The sequence below is a fragment of the Pseudophryne corroboree genome, chromosome 8 (genome assembly GCF_028390025.1).
Source record: "Pseudophryne corroboree isolate aPseCor3 chromosome 8, aPseCor3.hap2, whole genome shotgun sequence".
Lineage (NCBI taxonomy): Eukaryota > Metazoa > Chordata > Amphibia > Anura > Myobatrachidae > Pseudophryne > Pseudophryne corroboree.
This window is the reverse complement of record NC_086451.1, coordinates 172475489-172494698: the sequence shown is the minus strand read 5'-3', so window position 1 is coordinate 172494698 and position 19210 is coordinate 172475489. Positions and strand designations below refer to the sequence as shown.

Here is a 19210-nt window from a genome sequence, read left to right as displayed (position 1 = left end):
GGAGAAGAGCTTTCAGTACTTGTAGGACCAATGCTCATTTCCTATTCTAGCCTCCAAAAACAGATTCAGTTGCATTTTCCAGCGTGTTTTGGATGCGCCTTTGCAAATGTCTTACATCGACAAACTTATTTAGTACTATTTTGCAAATAGGGTTACATTGTTGCAACATTGTGTTCCCTAATTGCTTGATTTTTTAAATGCAACAATTGATAAAGACACCTGATAACTGCTCTGTGGAGTCTTATTTTGTGTCTACTTCTTATCTACATTTAATTCTCTACCTCTAATCAAGGCATTTTTAAATGCTGGGGGCTGCCAGGACGTGAGGCCTACCTAGACTTTAGATCTGAATTTGAATGTACAAAGGGAGATGGTAGAAGAGCTTTCAGTACTTGTAGGACCGATGCACATTTCCTATTCTAGCCTCCAAAAACAGATTCAGTTGCATTTTCCAGCGTGTTTTGGATGCGCCTTTGCAAATGTCTTACATCGACAAACTTATTTAGTACTATTTTGCAAATAGGGTTACATTGTTGCAACATTGTGTTCCCTAATTGCTTGATTTTTTAAATGCAACAATTGATAAAGACACCTGATAACTGCTCTGTGGAGTCTTATTTTGTGTCTACTTTTTATCTACATTTAATTCTCTACCTCTAATCAAGGCATTTTTAAGTGCTGGGGGCTGCCAGGACGTGAGGCCTACCTAGACTTTAGATCTGAATTTGAATGTACTTGTGAACTAACTTAATTTCCTACTTCTAAATTCATTCCTAAATTCACTACTTACATGAATCCTGTAGTTGGGCATTTTGGGACTTCGATTGTGGGCATTGTTTTGTGTCCAGACCAGCAGCAGGTGGTGTGCATTTGCTGGAAAGGCATCGAAGACCTCCGATATGCTGCATCTCCTGATGTGTGTCTCCCTCAAGTGGCTGTCAGCAAATGCCTGCTAGACACCCCATTCCAAGCTGATTGTGACATCACGGTACATGCATCATAGAACAGGCATGCTAGAACATGGGTCTTCAACCTGCGACCCTCCAGCTGCTGTGGAACTACACATCCCAGCATGCCCTGCCTCAGTTTTAGCATACCTTAATAGCAAAACTGTGGCAGGGCATGCTGGGATGTGTAGTTTCACAGCAGCTGGAGGGCCACAGGATGAAGACCCATGTGCTAAAGCCAAGCCGCAGGTACATTGAATGCTAGCAAGCTGAATATTTAAATCCTTTTTATTCCGCAGCATTCCAATGTGGAAGATTCCATGGAACCAGAGATCCTTCCATTGAGAAGGACATGCTGCCTGGATGACTACACTGTGCAAATTAAATCACGGAGCCAGTTGGCTTGTGGGTGGCTCTGGTCACTGGGTGGTTGGGTGGGTGGTGTGTCAGAGGTGGAGCACATGCAAATGATTGTGTATCATCCAGCTAGTGAGAGAGAAAACTCATGCAGGAGTGTGCCTGCTTGTCAGTGGGTTATGCACCTTTCCAGACGTCAAATCTACATGGAGCAGCTGGAGAGGACAAGAGCAGGTTTGCAAAATATAGACAGAAGAGCTCTCCAGCCTAGTTTGCTGTCTGTTTCCACTTCTCTTTTCTTGAGCCGCTCCCTTCTATGCCCTTGCGCACTATCCTGACTTCTCCCATCTGCTTACTTTGTGCCTTCCAACGCACAATGCGAACTACAGGTAGTGCTGCAGGGCCCACACCCTTTTACTTGCCATACAGAGCAGCTCTGGAGCTGTTACAGTGCCCAGCTTCTGCAAGAAATCAGCTTGAATGCTTCAGGGGCTGGGGCATAGCCAACATGAGCCCCACACCGAAGGAGGGTGGAGGTGTTTAATGCGAACTAGGGGTCATCCAAGCGCCGCAAAAGGCCGCCATGCCCTGCACGCCCCTTTTCTCTTTTCATATGCAGACGAGGGTTGAAGCCAACTTTGACCCACTGCTTGGATGACATCACCATATGCAAATCCATCTGCTGCAGGCCTTCCCCCAGGAATGCTTGCACTAGTTGTTGCATTTGGTTTGTTGTTTGGGGGTGCTTCAGTATTAGGCAGCCTTCTGCCCTCCCATGTTCTTCTGAAAATATGTGTTCTCCCTGCAGTTGTTGTCCCCAGATGAGAGTTCCCTTGTGCTGCCTCAGTTGAATCTTCTTAACTTGACAGAGATGTGCCTGAGCAGCGGCCCTCCCCAGCAATATCCCAAATCATACTTATTTTGCATAGGAGATACCATGGTCATGAAGATTGTTCTCCCAGGGTGAGGTTCATTCATTGCATTCTGGGTATGCTGACCCCTGTGATTTCCCCAAATGTGGGAAACTTGACTGCATTATTTGTGGTAGTGGGGGACTGTGTTTGTGCTTTCCTCTGGTCAGCTCTGGTAAAAGTCAGATTTCTTTGTCTCAGATCTTCCTCTAGCCTTGTTCTTCTTTCGAGAGTTCCCTTGTGCTGATTCAGTTGGATCTCCTTCACTTGACAGGGGGGTGCCCAAGCAGCGACCCTCCCCAGCTCTAGCCCAACTCCTACTTACCTGCCAGGTGAGATACTATGATCATGAAGGTGCTTCTCTCAGGGCAAGGCTCACCCATTGCACTCTGGGTGTGCTGCCCCTGTGATTTCCCCAAATGTGGGAAACTTGACTGCATAATTTGTGTTTCCACTGGTCGGCTTTCATATAATTCAGATCTCTTTGTCTCAGGTCTCTCTCCAGCCTAGTTTGCAGTCTGTTTCCACTTCTTTTTTTTTGAGCCCCTCCCTTCTATACCCTTGTGCACTATCCTGATTTCTCCTCCTGTCTGCTTACTTTGTGCCTTCCAATGCACAATGCAAACTACAGGTAGTGCTGCAGGGCCCACAAACTTTTACTTGCATTACAGAGCAGCTCTGGAGCTGTTACAGTGCCAAGCTGCTGCAAGAAATCAGCTTGAATGCTTCAGGGGCTGGGGCATTGCCAACATGAGCCCCACACCGAAGGAGGGTGGGGTGTTTAATGCGAACTAAGGGTCATCCAAGCGCCGCAAAAGGCCGCCATTCCCTGCATACCCCTTTTCTCTTTTCATATGCAGATGAGGGTTCCAGCCAACTTTGGCCCACTGCTTGGATGACATCACTGTATGCAAATCCGTCTTCTGCAGACCTTCCCCCAGGAATGCTTGTACTAGTTGTTGCATTTGGTTTGTTGTTTGGGGGTGCTTCAGTATTAGGCAGCCTTCTGCCCTCCCATGTTCATCTGAAAATATGTGTTCTCCCTGCAGTTGTTGTCCCCAGATGAGAGTTCCCTTGTGCTGCCTCAGTTGAATCTCCTTAACTTGACAGAGATGTGCCTGAGCAGCGGCCCTCCCCAGCCCTCCCCAGCCCTATCCCAAATCATACTTATTTTGCATAGGAGATATCATGGTAATGAAGACTGTTATCCCAGGGTGAGGTTCATTCATTGCATTCTGGGTATGCTGACCCCTGTGATTTCCCCAAATGTGGGAAACTCGACTTCATTATTTGTGGTAGTGGGGGACTGTGTTTGTGCTTTCCTCTGGTCAGCTCTGGTAAAAGTCAGATTTATTTGTCTCAGATCTTCCTCTAGCCTTGTTCTTCTTTCGAGAGTTCCCTTGTGCTGACTCAGTTGGATCTCCTTCACTTGACAGGGAAGTGCCCGAGCAGCGACCCTACCCAGCTCTAGCCCAACTCCTACTTACCTGCCAGGTGAGATACTATGATCATGAAGGTGCTTCTCCCAGGGCAAGGCTCACCCATTGCACTCTGGGTGTGCTGCTCTTGCGATTTCCCCAAATGTGGGAAACTTGACTGCATAATTTGTGTTTCCCCTGGTCGGCTCTCGTATAATTCAGATCTCTTTGTCTCAGGTCTCTCTCCAGCCTAGTTTGCTGTCTGTTTCCACTTCTCTTTTCTTGAGCCGCTCCCTTCTATGCCCTTGCGCACTATCCTGACTTCTCCCGTCTGCTTACTTTGTGCCTTCCAACGCACAATGCAAACTACAGGTAGTGCTGCAGGGCCCACGCCCTTTTACATGCTTTACAGAGCAGCTCTGGAGCTGTTACAGTGCCCAGCTGCTGCAAGAAATCAGCTTGAATGCTTCAGGGGCTGGGGCATAGCCAACATGAGCCCCACACCGAAGGAGGGTGGAGGTGTTTAATGTGAATTAGGGGTCATCCAAGCGCCGCAAAAGGCCGCCATGCCCTGCACATCCCTTTTTTCTTTTCATATGCAGACGAGGGTTGAAGCCAACTTTGACCCACTGCTTGGATGACATCACCATATGCAAATCCATCTGCTGCAGGCCTTCCCCCAGGAATGCTTGCACTAGTTGTTGCATTTGGTTTGTTGTTTGGGGGTGCTTCAGTATTAGGCAGCCTTCTGCCCTCCCATGTTCATCTGAAAATATGTGTTCTCCCTGCAGTTGTTGTCCCCAGATGAGAGTTCCCTTGTGCTGCCTCAGTTGAATCTCCTTTACTTGACAGAGATGTGCCTGAGCAGCGGCCCTCCCCAGCTCTATCCCAAATCATACTTATTTTGCATAGGAGATACCATGGTCATGAAGATTGTTCTCCCAGGTTGAGGTTCATTCATTGCATTCTGGGTATGCTGACCCCTGTGATTTCCCCAAATGTGGGAAACTTGACTGCATTATTTGTGGTAGTGGGGGACTGTGTTTGTGCTTTCCTCTGGTCAGCTCTGGTAAAAGTCAGATTTCTTTGTCTCAGATCTTCCTCTAGCCTTGTTCTTCTTTCGAGAGTTCCCTTGTGCTGCATCAGTTGGATCTCCTTCACTTGACAGGGGGGTGCCCGAGCTGCGACCCTCCCCAGCTCTAGCCCAACTCCTACTTACCTGCCAGGTGAGATACTATGATCATGTAGGTGCTTCTCCCAGGGCAAGGCTCACCCATTGCACTCTGGGTGTGCTGCCCCTGTGATTTCCCCAAATGTGGGAAACTTGACTGCATAATTTGTGTTTCCTCTGGTCGGCTCTCGTATAATTCAGATCTCTTTGTCTCAGGTCTCTCTCCAGCCTAGTTTGCTGTCTGTTTCCACTTCTCTTTTCTTGAGCCGCTCCCTTCTATGCCCTTGCGCACTATTCTGACCTCTCCTGTCTGCTTACTTTGTGCCTTCCAACGCACAATGCAAACTACAGGTAGTGCTGCAGGGCCCACACCCTTTTACATGCTTTACAGAGCAGCTCTGGAGCTGTTACAGTGCCCAGCTGCTGCAAGAAATCAGCTTGAATGCTTCAGGGGCTGGGGCATAGCCATCATGAGCCCCACACCGAAGGAGGGTGGAGGTGTTTAATGCGAACTAGGGGTCATCCAAGCACCGCAAAAGGCCGCCATGCCCTGCATGCCAATTTTATCTTTTCATATGCAGACGAGGGTTGAAGCCAACTTTGACCCACTGCTTGGATGACATCACCATATGCAAATCCATCTGCTGCAGGCCTTCCCCCAGGAATGCTTGCACTAGTTGTTGCATTTGGTTTGTTGTTTGGGGGTGCTTCAGTATTAAGCAGCCTTCTGCCCTCCCATGTTCATCTGAAAATATGTGTTCTCCCTGCAGTTGTTGTCCCCAGATGAGAGTTCCCTTGTGCTGCCTCAGTTGAATCTCCTTTACTTGACAGAGATGTGCCTGAGCAGTGGCCCTCCCCAGCCCTATCCCAAATCATACTTATTGTGCATAGGCGATACCATGGTCATGAAGATTGTTCTCTCAGGGTGAGGTTCATTCATTGCATTCTGGGTATGCTGACCCCTGTGATTTCCCTAAATGTGGGAAACTCGACTGCATTATTTGTGGTAGTGCTTTCCTCTGGTCAGCTCTGGTAAAAGTCAGATTTCTTTGTCTCAGATTTTCCTCTAGCCTTGTTCTTCTTTCGAGAGTTCCTTTGTGCTGCCTCAGTTGGATCTCCTTCACTTGACAGGGGGGTGCCCGAGCAGCGACCCTCCCCAGCTCTAGCCCAACTCCTACTTACCTGCCAGGTGAGATACTATGATCATGAAGTTGCTTCTCCCTGGGCAAGGATCACCCATTGCACTCTGGGTGTGCTGCCCCTGTGATTTCCCCAAATGTGGGAAACTTGACTGCGTAATTTGTGTTTCCCCTGGTCGGCTCTCATATAATTCAGATCTCTTTGTCTCAGGTCTCTCTCCAGCCTAGTTTACTGTCTGTTTCCACTTCTTTTTTCTTGAGCCCCTCCCTTCTATACCCGTGTGCACTATCCTGACTTCTCCTCACGTCTGCTTACTTTGTGCCTTACAATGCACAATGCAAACTACAGGTAGTGCTGCAGGGCCCACACCCTTTTACTTGCCTTACAGAGCAGCTCTGGAGCTGTTACAGTGCCCAGCTGCTGCAAGAAATCAGCTTGAATGCTTCAGGGGCTGGGGCATGGCCAACATGAGCCCCACACAGAAGGAGGGTGGGGGTATTTAATGCGAACTAGGGGTCATCCAAGCGCCGCAAAAGGCCGCCATGCCCTGCATACCCCTTTTCTCTTTTCATATGCAGATGAGGGTTCCAGCCAACTTTGGCCCACTGCTTGGATGACATCACCGTATGCAAATCCGTCTTCTGCAGACCTTCCCCCAGGAATGCTTGTACTAGTTGTTGCATTTGGTTTGTTGTTTGGGGGTGCTTCAGTATTAGGCAGCCTTCTGCCCTCCCATGTTCATCTGAAAATATGTGTTCTCCCTGCAGTTGTTGTCCCCAGATGAGAGTTCCCTTGTGCTGCCTCAGTTGAATCTCCTTTACTTGACAGAGATGTGCCTGAGCAGCGGCCCTCCCCAGCCCTATCCCAAATCATACTTATTTTGCATAGGAGATACCATGGTCATGAAGATTGTTCTCCCAGGGTGAGGTTCATTCATTGCATTCTGGGTATGCTGACCCCTGTGATTTCCCCAAATGTGGGAAACTTGACTGCATTATTTGTGGTAGTGAGTGACTGTGTTTGTGCTTTCCTCTGGTCAGCTCTGGTAAAAGTCAGATTTCTTTGTCTCAGATCTTCCTCTAGCCTTGTTCTTCTTTCGAGAGTTTCCTTGTGCTGCCTCAGTTGGATCTCCTTCACTTGAGAAGGGGGTGCCCGAGCAGCGACCCTCCCCAGCTCTAGCCCAACTCCTACTTACCTGCCAGGTGAGATACTATGATCATGAAGGTGCTTCTCCCAGGGCAAGGCTCACCCATTGCACTCTGGGTGTGCTGCTCCTGCGATTTCCCCAAATGTGGGAAACTTGACTGCATAATTTGTGTTCCCCTGGTCGGCTCTCGTATAATTCAGATCTCTTTGTCTCAGGTCTCTCTCCAGCCTAGTTTGCTGTCTGTTTCCACTTCTCTTTTCTTGAGCCCCTCCCTTCTATGCCCTTGCGCACTATCCTGACTTCTCCCGTCTGCTTACTTTTTGCCTTCCAACGCACAATGCGAACTACAGGTAGTGCTGCAGGTCCCACACCCTTTTATTTGCCTTACAGAGCAGCTCTGGAGCTGTTACAGTGCCCAGCTGCTGCAAGAAATCAGCTTGAATGCTTCAGGGGCTGGGGCATAGCCAACATGAGCCCCACACCGAAGGAGGGTGGAAGTGTTTAATGCGAGCTAGGGGTCATCCAAGCGCCGCAAAAGGCTGCCATGCCCTGCACGCCCCTTTTCTCTTTTCATATGCAGACGAGGGTTGAAGCCAACTTTGACCCACTGCTTGGATGACATCACCATATGCAAATCCATCTGCTGCAGGCCTTCCCCCAGGAATGCTTGCACTAGTTGTTGCATTTTGTTTGTTGTTTGGGGGTGCTTCAGTATTAGGTAGCCTTCTGCCCTCCCATGTTCATCTGAAAATATGTGTTCTCCCTGCAGTTGTTGTCCCCAGATGAGAGTTCCCTTGTGCTGCCTCAGTTGAATCTCCTTTACTTGACAGAGATGTGCCTGAGCAGCGGCCCTCCCCAGCCCTATCCCAAATCATACTTATTTTGCATAGGAGATACCATGGTCATGAAGATTGTTCTCCCAGGGTGAGGTTCATTCATTGCATTCTGGGTATGCTGACCCCTGTGATTTCCACAAATGTGGGAAACTCGACAGCATTATTTGTGGTAGTGGGGGGCTGTGTTTGTGCTTTCCTCTGGACAGCTCTGGTAAAAGTCAGATTTCTTTGTCTCAGATTTTCCTCTAGCCTTGTTCTTCTTTCGAGAGTTCACTTGTGCTGCCTCAGTTGGATCTCCTTCACTTGACAGGGGGCTGCCCGAGCAGCGACCCTCCCCAGCTCTAGCACATGTAAGTTTGTTTTTATTTTACTACATTGTGGTTTTTGGCTCTATACCATGTAATGCATGTCTTTTAACAGTAGTCAAGTCTTCCAATGTGCTTGTTAGTGAAACCCAATACATAGCTTTATTTTATTTTGTTTCTTCAAATATTGAATGCATATGTCTTATAACTTTTTTTTTCAATATGTAAACATTTTTATTATAAGATTTTCAATGACACAAGTACATCCAAGTTGCAGATTATGGGTTGTGAAGGACAAATCAACCATATAAACAATTTAAGCAATTTAAATTGCATGCAGGTAGTAGAATATCAAACTCCTTGGATGAGAGTTGGTCGTAATAAACTAGGATAGAAAAGAATAAAGTAGAAAATAAGATTTTAAACCTACCGGTAAATCTTTTTCTCGTAGTCCGTAGAGGGTGTTGGGGACTCCGAAAGGACCATGGGGATAGACGGGCTCCGCAGGAGACATGGGCACTTTAAGAAAGACTTTAGTTCTGGGTGTGCACTGGCTCCTCCCTCTATGCGCCTCTATGCCACAGTTAGAGAAACTGTGCCCAGAGGAGACTGACAGTATGAGGAAAGGATTTTGTTAATCCAGGGCAAGATTCATACCAGCCACACCAATCACACCGTATAACTTGTGATAAACTACCCAGTTATGAGTACGAAAAAACAACATACTGTAGCATCAGTGCAGGACCGATGCAACTATAACATAACCCTTATTGAAGCAATAACTATATACAAGTATTGCAGAAGTAGTCCGCACTTGGGACGGGCGCCCAGCATCCTCTACGGACTACGAGAAAAAGATTTACCGGTAGGTTTAAAATCTTATTTTCTCTAACGTCCTAGAGGATGCTGGGGACTCCGTAAGGACCATGGGGATTATACCAAAGCTCCAAAACGGGCGGGAGAGTGCGGATGACTCTGCAGCACCGATTGAGCAAACATGAGTTCCTCCTCAGCCAGGGTATCAAACTTATAGTATTTTGAAAAGGTGTAGTGCCGAGACCCCTCGGGCAGCCGCCCAAGAAGAGCCCACTTTCCTCGTGGAATGGGCCTAGACCGATTTCGGTAACTGCAATCCAGCCATAGAATGCGCTTGCTGAATCGTGTTACAAATCCAGCGAGCAATAGCCTGCTTTGAAGCAGGGGCACCAATCTTGTTGGTTGCATACAGGACAAACAGCGCTTCAGTTTTCCTGACTCTAGCCGTCCTGGCCACGTAAATTTTCAAAGCCCTGACCACATCAAGTAACTCGGAATCCTCCAAGTCACGCGTAGCCAAAGGCACCACAATAGGTTGGTTCATATGAAAACATGAGACCACTTTTGGTAGGAATTGAGGATGGGTCCGCAATTCCGCTCTATCCACATGGAACACCAAATATGGGCTTTTATGTGACAAAGCCGCTAATTCCGACACTCGCCTAGCCGAAGCCAAGGCTAATAACATGACCACCTTCCACGTGAGATATGTTAACTCCACCGTTTTAAATAGCGAGCAATCAACTCAGAATGACCCCCATAGTGTATTGCAAAAAAATATCTGTAAATCCAATGGTACCGTAAGTGCGGTATATACTCGCACTTCTTTGCGGGGCGAGAACATCTCCCCTAAGTGAAGTCAGCCCTATGAATAGAGTTTGTGTGATCCCTGTGCAGCAGTCACAGAAAGCGTTCATCTCTGCAGTTTGTCACTCAAATTACATTGTTGCATTTTTTCTAGAAGTGGATCTGAGAGCTGTTACCCGCAGACCAGCTACAATAATTATCCTGGGATAGTGCGCAAGGGCATAGAAGGGAGCGGCTCAAGAAAAGAGAAGTGGAAACAGACAGCAAACTAGGCTGGAGAGAGACCTGAGACAAAGAGATCTGAATTATACGAGAGCCGACCAGGGGAAACACAAATTATGCAGTCAAGTTTCCCACATTTGGGGAAATCGCAGGAGCAGCACACCCAGAGTGCAATGGGTGAGCCTTGCCCTGGGAGAAGCACCTTCATGATCATAGTATCTCACCTGGCAGGTAAGTAGGAGTTGGGCTAGAGCTGGGGAGGGTCGTTGCTCGGGCACCCCCCTGTCAAGTGAAGGAGATCCAACTGAGGCAGCACAAGGAAACTCTCGAAAGAAGAACAAGGCTAGAGGAAGATCTGAGACAAAGAAATCTGACTTTTACCAGAGCTGACCAGAGGAAAGCACAAACACAGTCCCCCACTACCACAAATAATGCTGTCAAGTTTCCCACATTTGGGGAAATCACAGGGGTCAGCATACCCAGAATGCAATGAATGAACCTCACCCTGGGAGAACAATCTTCATGACCATGGTATCTCCTATGCAAAATAAGTATGATTTGGGATAGGGCTGGGGAGGGCCGCTGCTCAGGCACATCTCTGTCAAGTAAAGGAGATTCAACTGAGGCAGCACAAGGGAACTCTCATCTGGGGACAACAACTGCAGGGAGAACACATATTTTCAGATGAACATGGGAGGGCAGAAGGCTACCTAATACTGAAGCACCCCCAAACAACAAACAAAATGCAACAACTAGTGCAAGCATTCCTGGGGGAAGGCCTGCAGCAGATGGATTTGCATATGGTGATGTCATCCAAGCAGTGGGTCAAAGTTGGCTTCAACCCTCGTCTGCATATGAAAAGAGAAAAGGGGCGTTCAGGGCATGGCGGCCTTTTGCGGCGCTTGGATGACCCCTAGTTCGCATTAAACACCTCCACCCTACTTCGGTGTGGGGCTCATGTTGGCTATGCCCCAGCCCCTGAAGCATTCAAGCTGATTACTTGCAGCAGCTGGGCACTGTAATAGCTCCAGAGCTGCTCTGTAAGGCAACTAAAAGGGTGTGGGCCCTGCAGCAATACCTGTAGTTCGCATTGTGCGTTGGAAGGCACAAAGTAAGCAGACAGGAGAAGTCAGAATAGTGGAGATAAGAAGTAGACGCAAAATAAGACTCCACAGAGCAGTTATCAGGTGTCTTTATCAATTGTTGCATTTAAAAAATCAAGCAATTAGGGAACACAATGTTGCAACAATGTAACCCTATTTTCAAAATAGTACTAAATAAGTTTGTCGATGTAAGACATTTGCAAAGGCGCATCCAAAACACGCTGGAAAATGCAACTGAATCTGTTTTTGGAGGCTAGAATAGGAAATGAGCATCGGTCCTACAAGTACTGAAAGCTCTTCTCCCATCTCCCTTTTCTGAAAAGCCATTTAATATATGGTTCCCAGATAGGGGACATATCAGATATTGCCTTTCAAAAGCAGCAAATATCATACCACTTCTATTGCCATCAAAGATAAACATTGATTGTTTTCAGATATTGGATTGAAAAAGCAGTCTTTATTGACATAAAGAAGCAAAAAAACATACATAAACATTACACACATAAGTACCGTTTTGCAGCACAGCCAAAACACAATACAAATGCTGTCGGTATAGTACAGTTCAAGAACTACAGCACAGGCCAGCCTACACTATAAATCATGAACTGCACTATACATTTAAACAATACAATAATACAACAGTTAATAAGGCTATGTGTGTGGAGTGTAAGAGGGTGAGGGAATCACAAGCCCGAAGCTTTATTGAAAGACAGACACATATAAAGGGAGGATTAATAAATACAAAGATATCCTTTACTATAGAATGTAGTCCAATCCGGTCTTTCAACTCTTCCACAACTGAAAAACGGATAGTGTTCCCAAGCCTTCCATCCTGGAATATCTTCAGTCTCTCGCCAATGAAGAAAACAATCCCTCCAACAGACTCTTCAACCACGATACAAGATCACAGCCAAAAGGGCGAGAAGCAACTACACTTGCATTTAACCAAAATGGCTAAAACTTAGTGAAGGAAAGTGCAGTGCACCAAAACATAAGCTGACACAATCATGGAGAATGCGCCAGCATATATGCTCTTCTATCTATATTTTGCAAACCTGCTCTTGTCCCCTCCAGCTGCTCCATGTAGATTTGACACCTGGCAAGGTGCATAACCCACTGACAAGCAGGCACACTCCTGCATGAGTTTTCACTCTCACTAGCTGGATGATACACATTCATTTGCATGTGCTCCACCTCCGACACACCGCCCACCCAACCACCCAGTCACCAGAGCCACCCACAAGCCAACTGGCTCCGTGATTTAATTTGCACAGTGCAGTCATCCAGGCAGCATGTCCTTCTCAATGGAATAATCTCTGGTTCCATGGAATCTTCCGCATTGGAATGCTGCGGAACAAAAATGATTTAAACATTCAGCTTGCTAGCATTCAATGTACCTGCGGCTTGGCTCTAGCACATGGGTCTTCATCCTGTGGCCCTCCAGCTGCTGTGAAACTACACATCCCAGCATGCCCTGCCACAGTTTTGCTATTAAGGTATGCTAAAACTGAGGCAGGGCATGCTGGTATATGTAGTTCCACAGCAGCTGGAGGGTCGCAGGTTGAAGACCAATATTCTAGCATGCCTGTTCTATGATGCATGTTCCGTGATGTCACAATCAGCTTGGAATGGGGTGTCTAGCATGCATTTGCTGACAGCCACTTGAGGGAGACACACATCAGGAGATGCAGCATATCGGAGGTCTTCGATGCCTTTCCAGCAAAATGCACACCACCAGCTGCTGGTCTGGACACAAAACAATGCCCACAATTGAAGGCTCAAAATGCCCAACTACAGAATTAATATAAGTAGTGAATTTAGGAATGAATTTAGAAGTAGGAAATTAAGTTAGTTCACAAGCACATTCAAATTCAGATCTAAAGTCTAGGTAGGCCTCACGTCCTGGCAGCCCCCAGCATTTAAAAATGCCTTGATTAGAGGTAGGGAATTAAATGTAGATAAGAAGTAGACACAAAATAAGACTCCACAGAGCAATTATCAGGTGTCTTTATCAATTGTTGCATTTAAAAAAATCAAGCAATTAGGGAACACAATGTTGCGACAATGTAACCCTATTTGCAAAATAGTACTAAATAAGTTTGTCGATGTAAGACATTTGCAAAGGCGCAAACAAAACACGCTGGAAAATGCAACTGAATCTGTTTTTGGAGGCTAGAATAGGAAATGAGCATCGGTCCTACAAGTACTGAAAGCTCTTCTCCCATCTCCCTTTTCTGAAAAGCCATTTAATATATGGTTCCCAGATAGGGGACATATCAGATATTGCCTTTCAAAAGCAGCAAATATCATACCACTTCTATTGCCATCAAAGATAAACATTGATTGTTTTCAGATATTGGATTGAAAAAGCAGTCTTTATTGACATAAAGAAGCAAAAAAACATACATAAACATTACACACATAAGTACCGTTTTGCAGCACAGCCAAAACACAATACAAATGCTGTCGGTATAGTACAGTTCAAGAACTACAGCACAGGCCAGCCTACACTATAAATCATGAACTGCACTATACATTTAAACAATACAATAATACAACAGTTAATAAGGCTATGTGTGTGGAGTGTAAGAGGGTGAGGGAATCACAAGCCCGAAGCTTTATTGAAAGACAGACACATATAAAGGGAGGATTAATAAATACAAAGATATCCTTTACTATAGAATGTAGTCCAATCCGGTCTTTCAACTCTTCCACAACTGAAAAACGGATAGTGTTCCCAAGCCTTCCATCCTGGAATATCTTCAGTCTCTCGCCAATGAAGAAAACAATCCCTCCAGCAGACTCTTCAACCACGATACAAGATCACAGCCAAAAGGGCGAGAAGCAACTACACTTGCATTTAACCAAAATGGCTAAAACTTAGTGAAGGAAAGTGCAGTGCACCAAAACATAAGCTGACACAATCATGGAGAATGCGCCAGCATATATGCTCTTCTATCTATATTTTGCAAACCTGCTCTTGTCCCCTCCAGCTGCTCCATGTAGATTTGACACCTGGCAAGGTGCATAACCCACTGACAAGCAGGCACACTCCTGCATGAGTTTTCACTCTCACTAGCTGGATGATACACATTCATTTGCATGTGCTCCACCTCCGACACACCGCCCACCCAACCACCCAGTCACCAGAGCCACCCACAAGCCAACTGGCTCCGTGATTTAATTTGCACAGTGCAGTCATCCAGGCAGCATGTCCTTCTCAATGGAATAATCTCTGGTTCCATGGAATCTTCCGCATTGGAATGCTGCGGAACAAAAATGATTTAAACATTCAGCTTGCTAGCATTCAATGTACCTGCGGCTTGGCTCTAGCACATGGGTCTTCATCCTGTGGCCCTCCAGCTGCTGTGAAACTACACATCCCAGCATGCCCTGCCACAGTTTTGCTATTAAGGTATGCTAAAACTGAGGCAGGGCATGCTGGTATATGTAGTTCCACAGCAGCTGGAGGGTCGCAGGTTGAAGACCAATATTCTAGCATGCCTGTTCTATGATGCATGTTCTGTGATGTCACAATCAGCTTGGAATGGGGTGTCTAGCATGCATTTGCTGACAGCCACTTGAGGGAGACACACATCAGGAGATGCAGCATATCGGAGGTCTTCGATGCCTTTCCAGCAAATGCACACCACCAGCTGCTGGTCTGGACACAAAACAATGCCCACAATTGAAGGCTCAAAATGCCCAACTACAGGATTAATGTAAGTAGTGAATTTAGGAATGAATTTAGAAGTAGGAAATTAAGTTAGTTCACAAGTACATTCAAATTCAGATCTAAAGTCTAGGTAGGCCTCACGTCCTGGCAGCCCCCAGCATTTAAAAATGCCTTGATTAGAGGTAGGGAATTAAATGTAGATAAGAAGTAGACACAAAATAAGACTCCACAGAGCAATTATCAGGTGTCTTTATCAATTGTTGCATTTAAAAAAATCAAGCAATTAGGGAACACAATGTTGCGACAATGTAACCCTATTTGCAAAATAGTACTAAATAAGTTTGTCGATGTAAGACATTTGCAAAGGCGCAAACAAAACACGCTGGAAAATGCAACTGAATCTGTTTTTGGAGGTTAGAATAGATGCAGGATCAAGTAGCTCAATGGGTAGGGTATTTGATTAGAATTCAACAGGTTATAGGTTTGAATCCTGGGTATGATAGTTTGAGGTGTTATTTAATAAAGTATGTTTATATACTAGTCACACATGGCTTACTTGTACAAATGGCATGTCACCAGTTAGTGCTGACTGCTGATATGCCATTTGCACAAACACGCCATGTGTGACTGTATATGCATTTAAGGAGGGCACCCCGGCAATACCACAAACCATTGAGTGTCAAGTATACTAGATATATCTTCATATCTCATGTGCTTTCTCTGAGACCAATCTTGTTATGCCCCTTCCCCACAAGGCATGCGCCTTTTGTCCATATTGCAAAAATGGGGAGGGGGGGGGGGGCATATAATTAACTGTCACAGGGCACCAAAAAGTCTAGTTATGGCTCTGGTATGCATTATGTAATCTGGCAGACCATATCTCCAACACTGGCTGGTTGGAATAGAAATCCAGTTATCTATGTGAGCAAATGACTATCAACGATTTACTCTCAAACACTAGAAAATGGACAAAAATGGTCCCCTAAACAAATTGGTTAAATTTTGGGTTTAACCAATTTGTGTAATGACCATTTTTGACCACTTTTCTAGTGTTTGGGAGCAAATGGTTAATTGACATTTGCTCCTATACATTACCAGATTTTCATTCCATCCATCCAGACTGGATAGATAGCCTGACAGATAATTGTGTAGTGTACGCCCAGGATAACTGTCAGTTGTGCTTTCTTTTATGACGGCACATAAATGGGTGGGCAGATCCAGAGCAAGCACTGCCCACTCATGCATAGTTGTCAACTGATGTGAAGTTCCAGGGGGCAATCTCAGTTATAAAGAAAAGTATCTGGAAATTGTCCCTAGTTTAAAAAAAAAATTAAAAAAAATTGATCAACTCCATTTATTTAGTATGATATCCCAGGTGATAGGATGCCGGCAGTCAGAACAACATACTTTATTAAATAACACATCTCAAACTACCATACCCAGGATTCAAACCTATAACCTGTTGAATTCTAATCAAACACCCTACCTATTGAGCTATTTGATCCTGCATAAAAATTGTGAACATTATATGAAGCTATTGGTACTTTGAAAAAAAAAGTATCAGCATTACAACGCAGCAGATCCATGCAGTTTGCAGCCACACACTACATGTATCTGCTCAGCCACAATGCTGATTATTTCTTCACAAAGTACAAGGTGAGCTCCAAACAGAATTCTCTAGCTTAGAATTATGCCAAACCTAGAAGTCGGGCCCCCCACCCTGGGATCCCCCAGAGGGAGGCCTGCACCGTCATGCGGCAGGCTTGTCCGTTTTGGAAGCAGGCTGATGGGCAGCCCAGGCTTGCTTCAGTCTGGGCTTGGCAGGTCTGGAAGCATGAGCTTGCTTTGGGTATGCCTGACCTTGGGTACGCTTTACCTTGAGGATGAAAGGGCCAAGGGAAAGTACTTTTAGCCTTCTGCGTGGTAGGAGTCATACTAGGTAGGCAAGCTGTTTTAGCAGTAGCCAGATCAGCTACAATCTTATTGAGGTCTTCTCCAAAGAGAGTGTCTCCCTTGAAAGGAAGCACCTCCAGGGTTTTCTTGGAATCCATATCCACCGACCAGGATCTCAACCAGCTGTATAAAGTATTACCTTGGAACTGGCTCTCCACTCCCCATTATCTGGTTATCATGGCTTCCTCCGCCAGTGTCCAGACTCGCTTGCTGAAGCTCGGCCACTTCTTCCTAGCAGCAGGCTCCTGGATCACTGGGCAGCAGAGGTGCTTGGGAGCCGGAAGGGGGCGGAGCAATCAGGCAGGCAGTTGCAGTGCTGCCCAGCTATCTGTGGTGTGAGAAGAAGCAGGGGCACCCCACCGCTGGCAGTGCTGCAGCTAGCGGTGGTGGCAGCGGCGAGGCTGCTGGGCTGGGTCTTTAAAAAGGTGGAAAGAAGGGTGTTACGGCATGGAATGTACAAACTGCGAGACCCTGCTGGTAGCGCCTTTGTCTATTTAGTAGGAAGGGCACGTAACAGCCGGAGGGCAATGGAGGAAGCCCCTTTACGGCTGGAGCCCGGCGGCAACTGACTCCGTTGTCTCTGGCAGTTCCGCCCCTGGACTAGAGGAATGGTTAAGAACATGGCAACATTTAATGCCAAAAAATGCAAAATCATACACGTCTCAAAAATACAAAGGCTAACTATAATATTAAGGGCATTATAATGGCAAGAGGAAAGCTATCTAAGTATTACTATTTCAGGTGAGCAATGTAACAAAGCAATAGGAAAGGCAAGTCAGATGCTTGTTTGCATAGGTAAAGAACCAGTAGCAGAAAAAAGTAATACAGGTTGAGTATCCCATATCCAAATATTCCGAAATACGGAATATTCCGAAATACGGACTTTTTTGAGTGAGACTGAGATAGTGAAACCTTTGTTTTTTGATGGCTCAGTGTACACAAACTTTGTTTAATACTCAAAGTTATTAAAAATATTGTATTAAATGAACTTCAGACTGTGTGTATAAGGTGTATATGACACATAAATTAATTCTGTGAATGTACACACACTTTGTTTAATGCACAAAGTTATAAAAAATATTGGCTAAAATGACCTTCAGGCTGTGTGTGTATATGGTATATATGAAACATAAATGCATTCTGTGCTTAGATTTAGGTCCCATCACCATAATATCTCGTTATGGTATGCAATTATTCCAAAATACAGAAAAATCCGATATCCAAAATTCCTCTGGTCCCAAGCATTTTGGATAAGGGATACTCAACCTGTAATGCCACTGTATAGGTCCTTGGTACAGCCACATTTAGAATCCTGTGTTCAGTTCCAGAAGCCATATCTCAAGCGCCTTGAGTCCTGTTGGAGAAAGAGCACTATATAAATAAATAGTATCAAAATTTGTTTCACGGCACCCCTAGGCCAAAGTTTTTTTTATTGAGAAATTCAGAAAAAAATATAAAATTAAGTAAATTGTGTTTATAGCATGTCATCCTCAGGTTCAGTTATGTTGTGAGGGAATGGTTTTGCCAATTTAATAAAGTATAAATAATTTTAATTGGTCCTGGACCACCAAACTATGCTACCAGTGCAAGAACCCCAGTTTGGAAACTACTGCCATAAAATAAACCTTTTTTGTTTTTTTTAAACTACATGTAATACACCTTAGATATCAGTTCCTAAAAGGTTTTAAACCCTTGCATACAGTAAACTACACATATTTAAAAATCCTACACCGGGCACAAGTGCTCACGGGCCAATTTCATGGCAGTCTCGGATAGGAGGGCATTGTGGATTCACCAAGGGAATGCTGATGCTGACTCCAAGAAGCCTCTTCAAGATCGCAGGAGCAGAGTCCTCTGCTTCTGCCAAATCCACTGCATGACACTGGGGCTCTCTTGCAGGAGCCCACACCAGTGGGGGGCACCAGGGGCGGAACTACTGGCAGGGCAGGCAGTGCATTGCACTGGGGCCCCGCCGCACTCAAGGGCCCACAGCCGCCGGCATTACAATGAGTCACAATGACTCATTGTATCATGCCGCAGCCGCACACCAGCGCTCCCGTCGGGTCTGCGTCCTGCGACTCCCGCCGCCCGCCCGTCGTAACGAACAGATCAGGCCAGGGCACTACGGGCAGCAGCCGCAGCACCAGACACGCTGCCACCTCTGTAACACACGAAGAGGGAGGAGGGTCGCTTGGAGATGAGAGGAGCAGCGGCACGGGGGGGAGGAGGAGGAGGAGGGAGGTGAAGGAAGGAGCCACAGCAGCGCTTTGTTACTGGTGGAGGCGCTGCTGCTGCCCCTCTGCTTCACTATAGGCTGTCTTCCGAGAACAGCCTATAGTGAAGCAGAGGGGCAGCAGCAGCAGCGCCTCCACCAATAACACAGCGCTGCTGCGGCTCCCTC

The 19210-nt window shown here is 46.1% G+C and overlaps 11 non-coding genes and 2 pseudogenes across 11 annotated transcripts; 11 read left to right on the top strand and 2 right to left on the bottom strand.

Moving 5' to 3' along the window:
- The first annotated feature begins 2216 nt into the window (after positions 1 to 2216).
- LOC134950539 (U1 spliceosomal RNA) lies at positions 2217 to 2380 on the top strand. The gene has a single exon (XR_010183440.1). It is a non-coding gene; the product is annotated as a U1 spliceosomal RNA (small nuclear RNA).
- A 152-nt stretch (positions 2381 to 2532) lies between these two features.
- On the top strand, positions 2533 to 2695 carry LOC134952145 (U1 spliceosomal RNA). Its single transcript, XR_010184734.1, has one exon. It is a non-coding gene; the product is annotated as a U1 spliceosomal RNA (small nuclear RNA).
- A 683-nt stretch (positions 2696 to 3378) lies between these two features.
- On the top strand, positions 3379 to 3542 carry LOC134951886 (U1 spliceosomal RNA). The gene has a single exon (XR_010184542.1). It is a non-coding gene; the product is annotated as a U1 spliceosomal RNA (small nuclear RNA).
- A 152-nt stretch (positions 3543 to 3694) lies between these two features.
- On the top strand, positions 3695 to 3857 carry LOC134952291 (U1 spliceosomal RNA). Its single transcript, XR_010184849.1, has one exon. It is a non-coding gene; the product is annotated as a U1 spliceosomal RNA (small nuclear RNA).
- Positions 3858 to 4528: 671 nt separating this feature from the next.
- Positions 4529 to 4692, top strand: LOC134951098 (U1 spliceosomal RNA). Its single transcript, XR_010183900.1, has one exon. It is a non-coding gene; the product is annotated as a U1 spliceosomal RNA (small nuclear RNA).
- Positions 4693 to 4844: 152 nt separating this feature from the next.
- On the top strand, positions 4845 to 5007 carry LOC134952317 (U1 spliceosomal RNA). The gene has a single exon (XR_010184869.1). It is a non-coding gene; the product is annotated as a U1 spliceosomal RNA (small nuclear RNA).
- Positions 5008 to 5678: 671 nt separating this feature from the next.
- On the top strand, positions 5679 to 5833 carry LOC134953166 (U1 spliceosomal RNA; annotated as a pseudogene).
- Positions 5834 to 5978: 145 nt separating this feature from the next.
- LOC134953316 (U1 spliceosomal RNA) lies at positions 5979 to 6120 on the top strand (annotated as a pseudogene).
- A 695-nt stretch (positions 6121 to 6815) lies between these two features.
- Positions 6816 to 6979, top strand: LOC134951384 (U1 spliceosomal RNA). Its single transcript, XR_010184135.1, has one exon. It is a non-coding gene; the product is annotated as a U1 spliceosomal RNA (small nuclear RNA).
- A 152-nt stretch (positions 6980 to 7131) lies between these two features.
- On the top strand, positions 7132 to 7292 carry LOC134952115 (U1 spliceosomal RNA). The gene has a single exon (XR_010184720.1). It is a non-coding gene; the product is annotated as a U1 spliceosomal RNA (small nuclear RNA).
- A 672-nt stretch (positions 7293 to 7964) lies between these two features.
- Positions 7965 to 8128, top strand: LOC134951571 (U1 spliceosomal RNA). The gene has a single exon (XR_010184287.1). It is a non-coding gene; the product is annotated as a U1 spliceosomal RNA (small nuclear RNA).
- A 2025-nt stretch (positions 8129 to 10153) lies between these two features.
- LOC134952044 (U1 spliceosomal RNA) lies at positions 10154 to 10316 on the bottom strand. The gene has a single exon (XR_010184664.1). It is a non-coding gene; the product is annotated as a U1 spliceosomal RNA (small nuclear RNA).
- Positions 10317 to 10468: 152 nt separating this feature from the next.
- Positions 10469 to 10632, bottom strand: LOC134950960 (U1 spliceosomal RNA). The gene has a single exon (XR_010183787.1). It is a non-coding gene; the product is annotated as a U1 spliceosomal RNA (small nuclear RNA).
- Positions 10633 to 19210: the final 8578 nt, after the last annotated feature.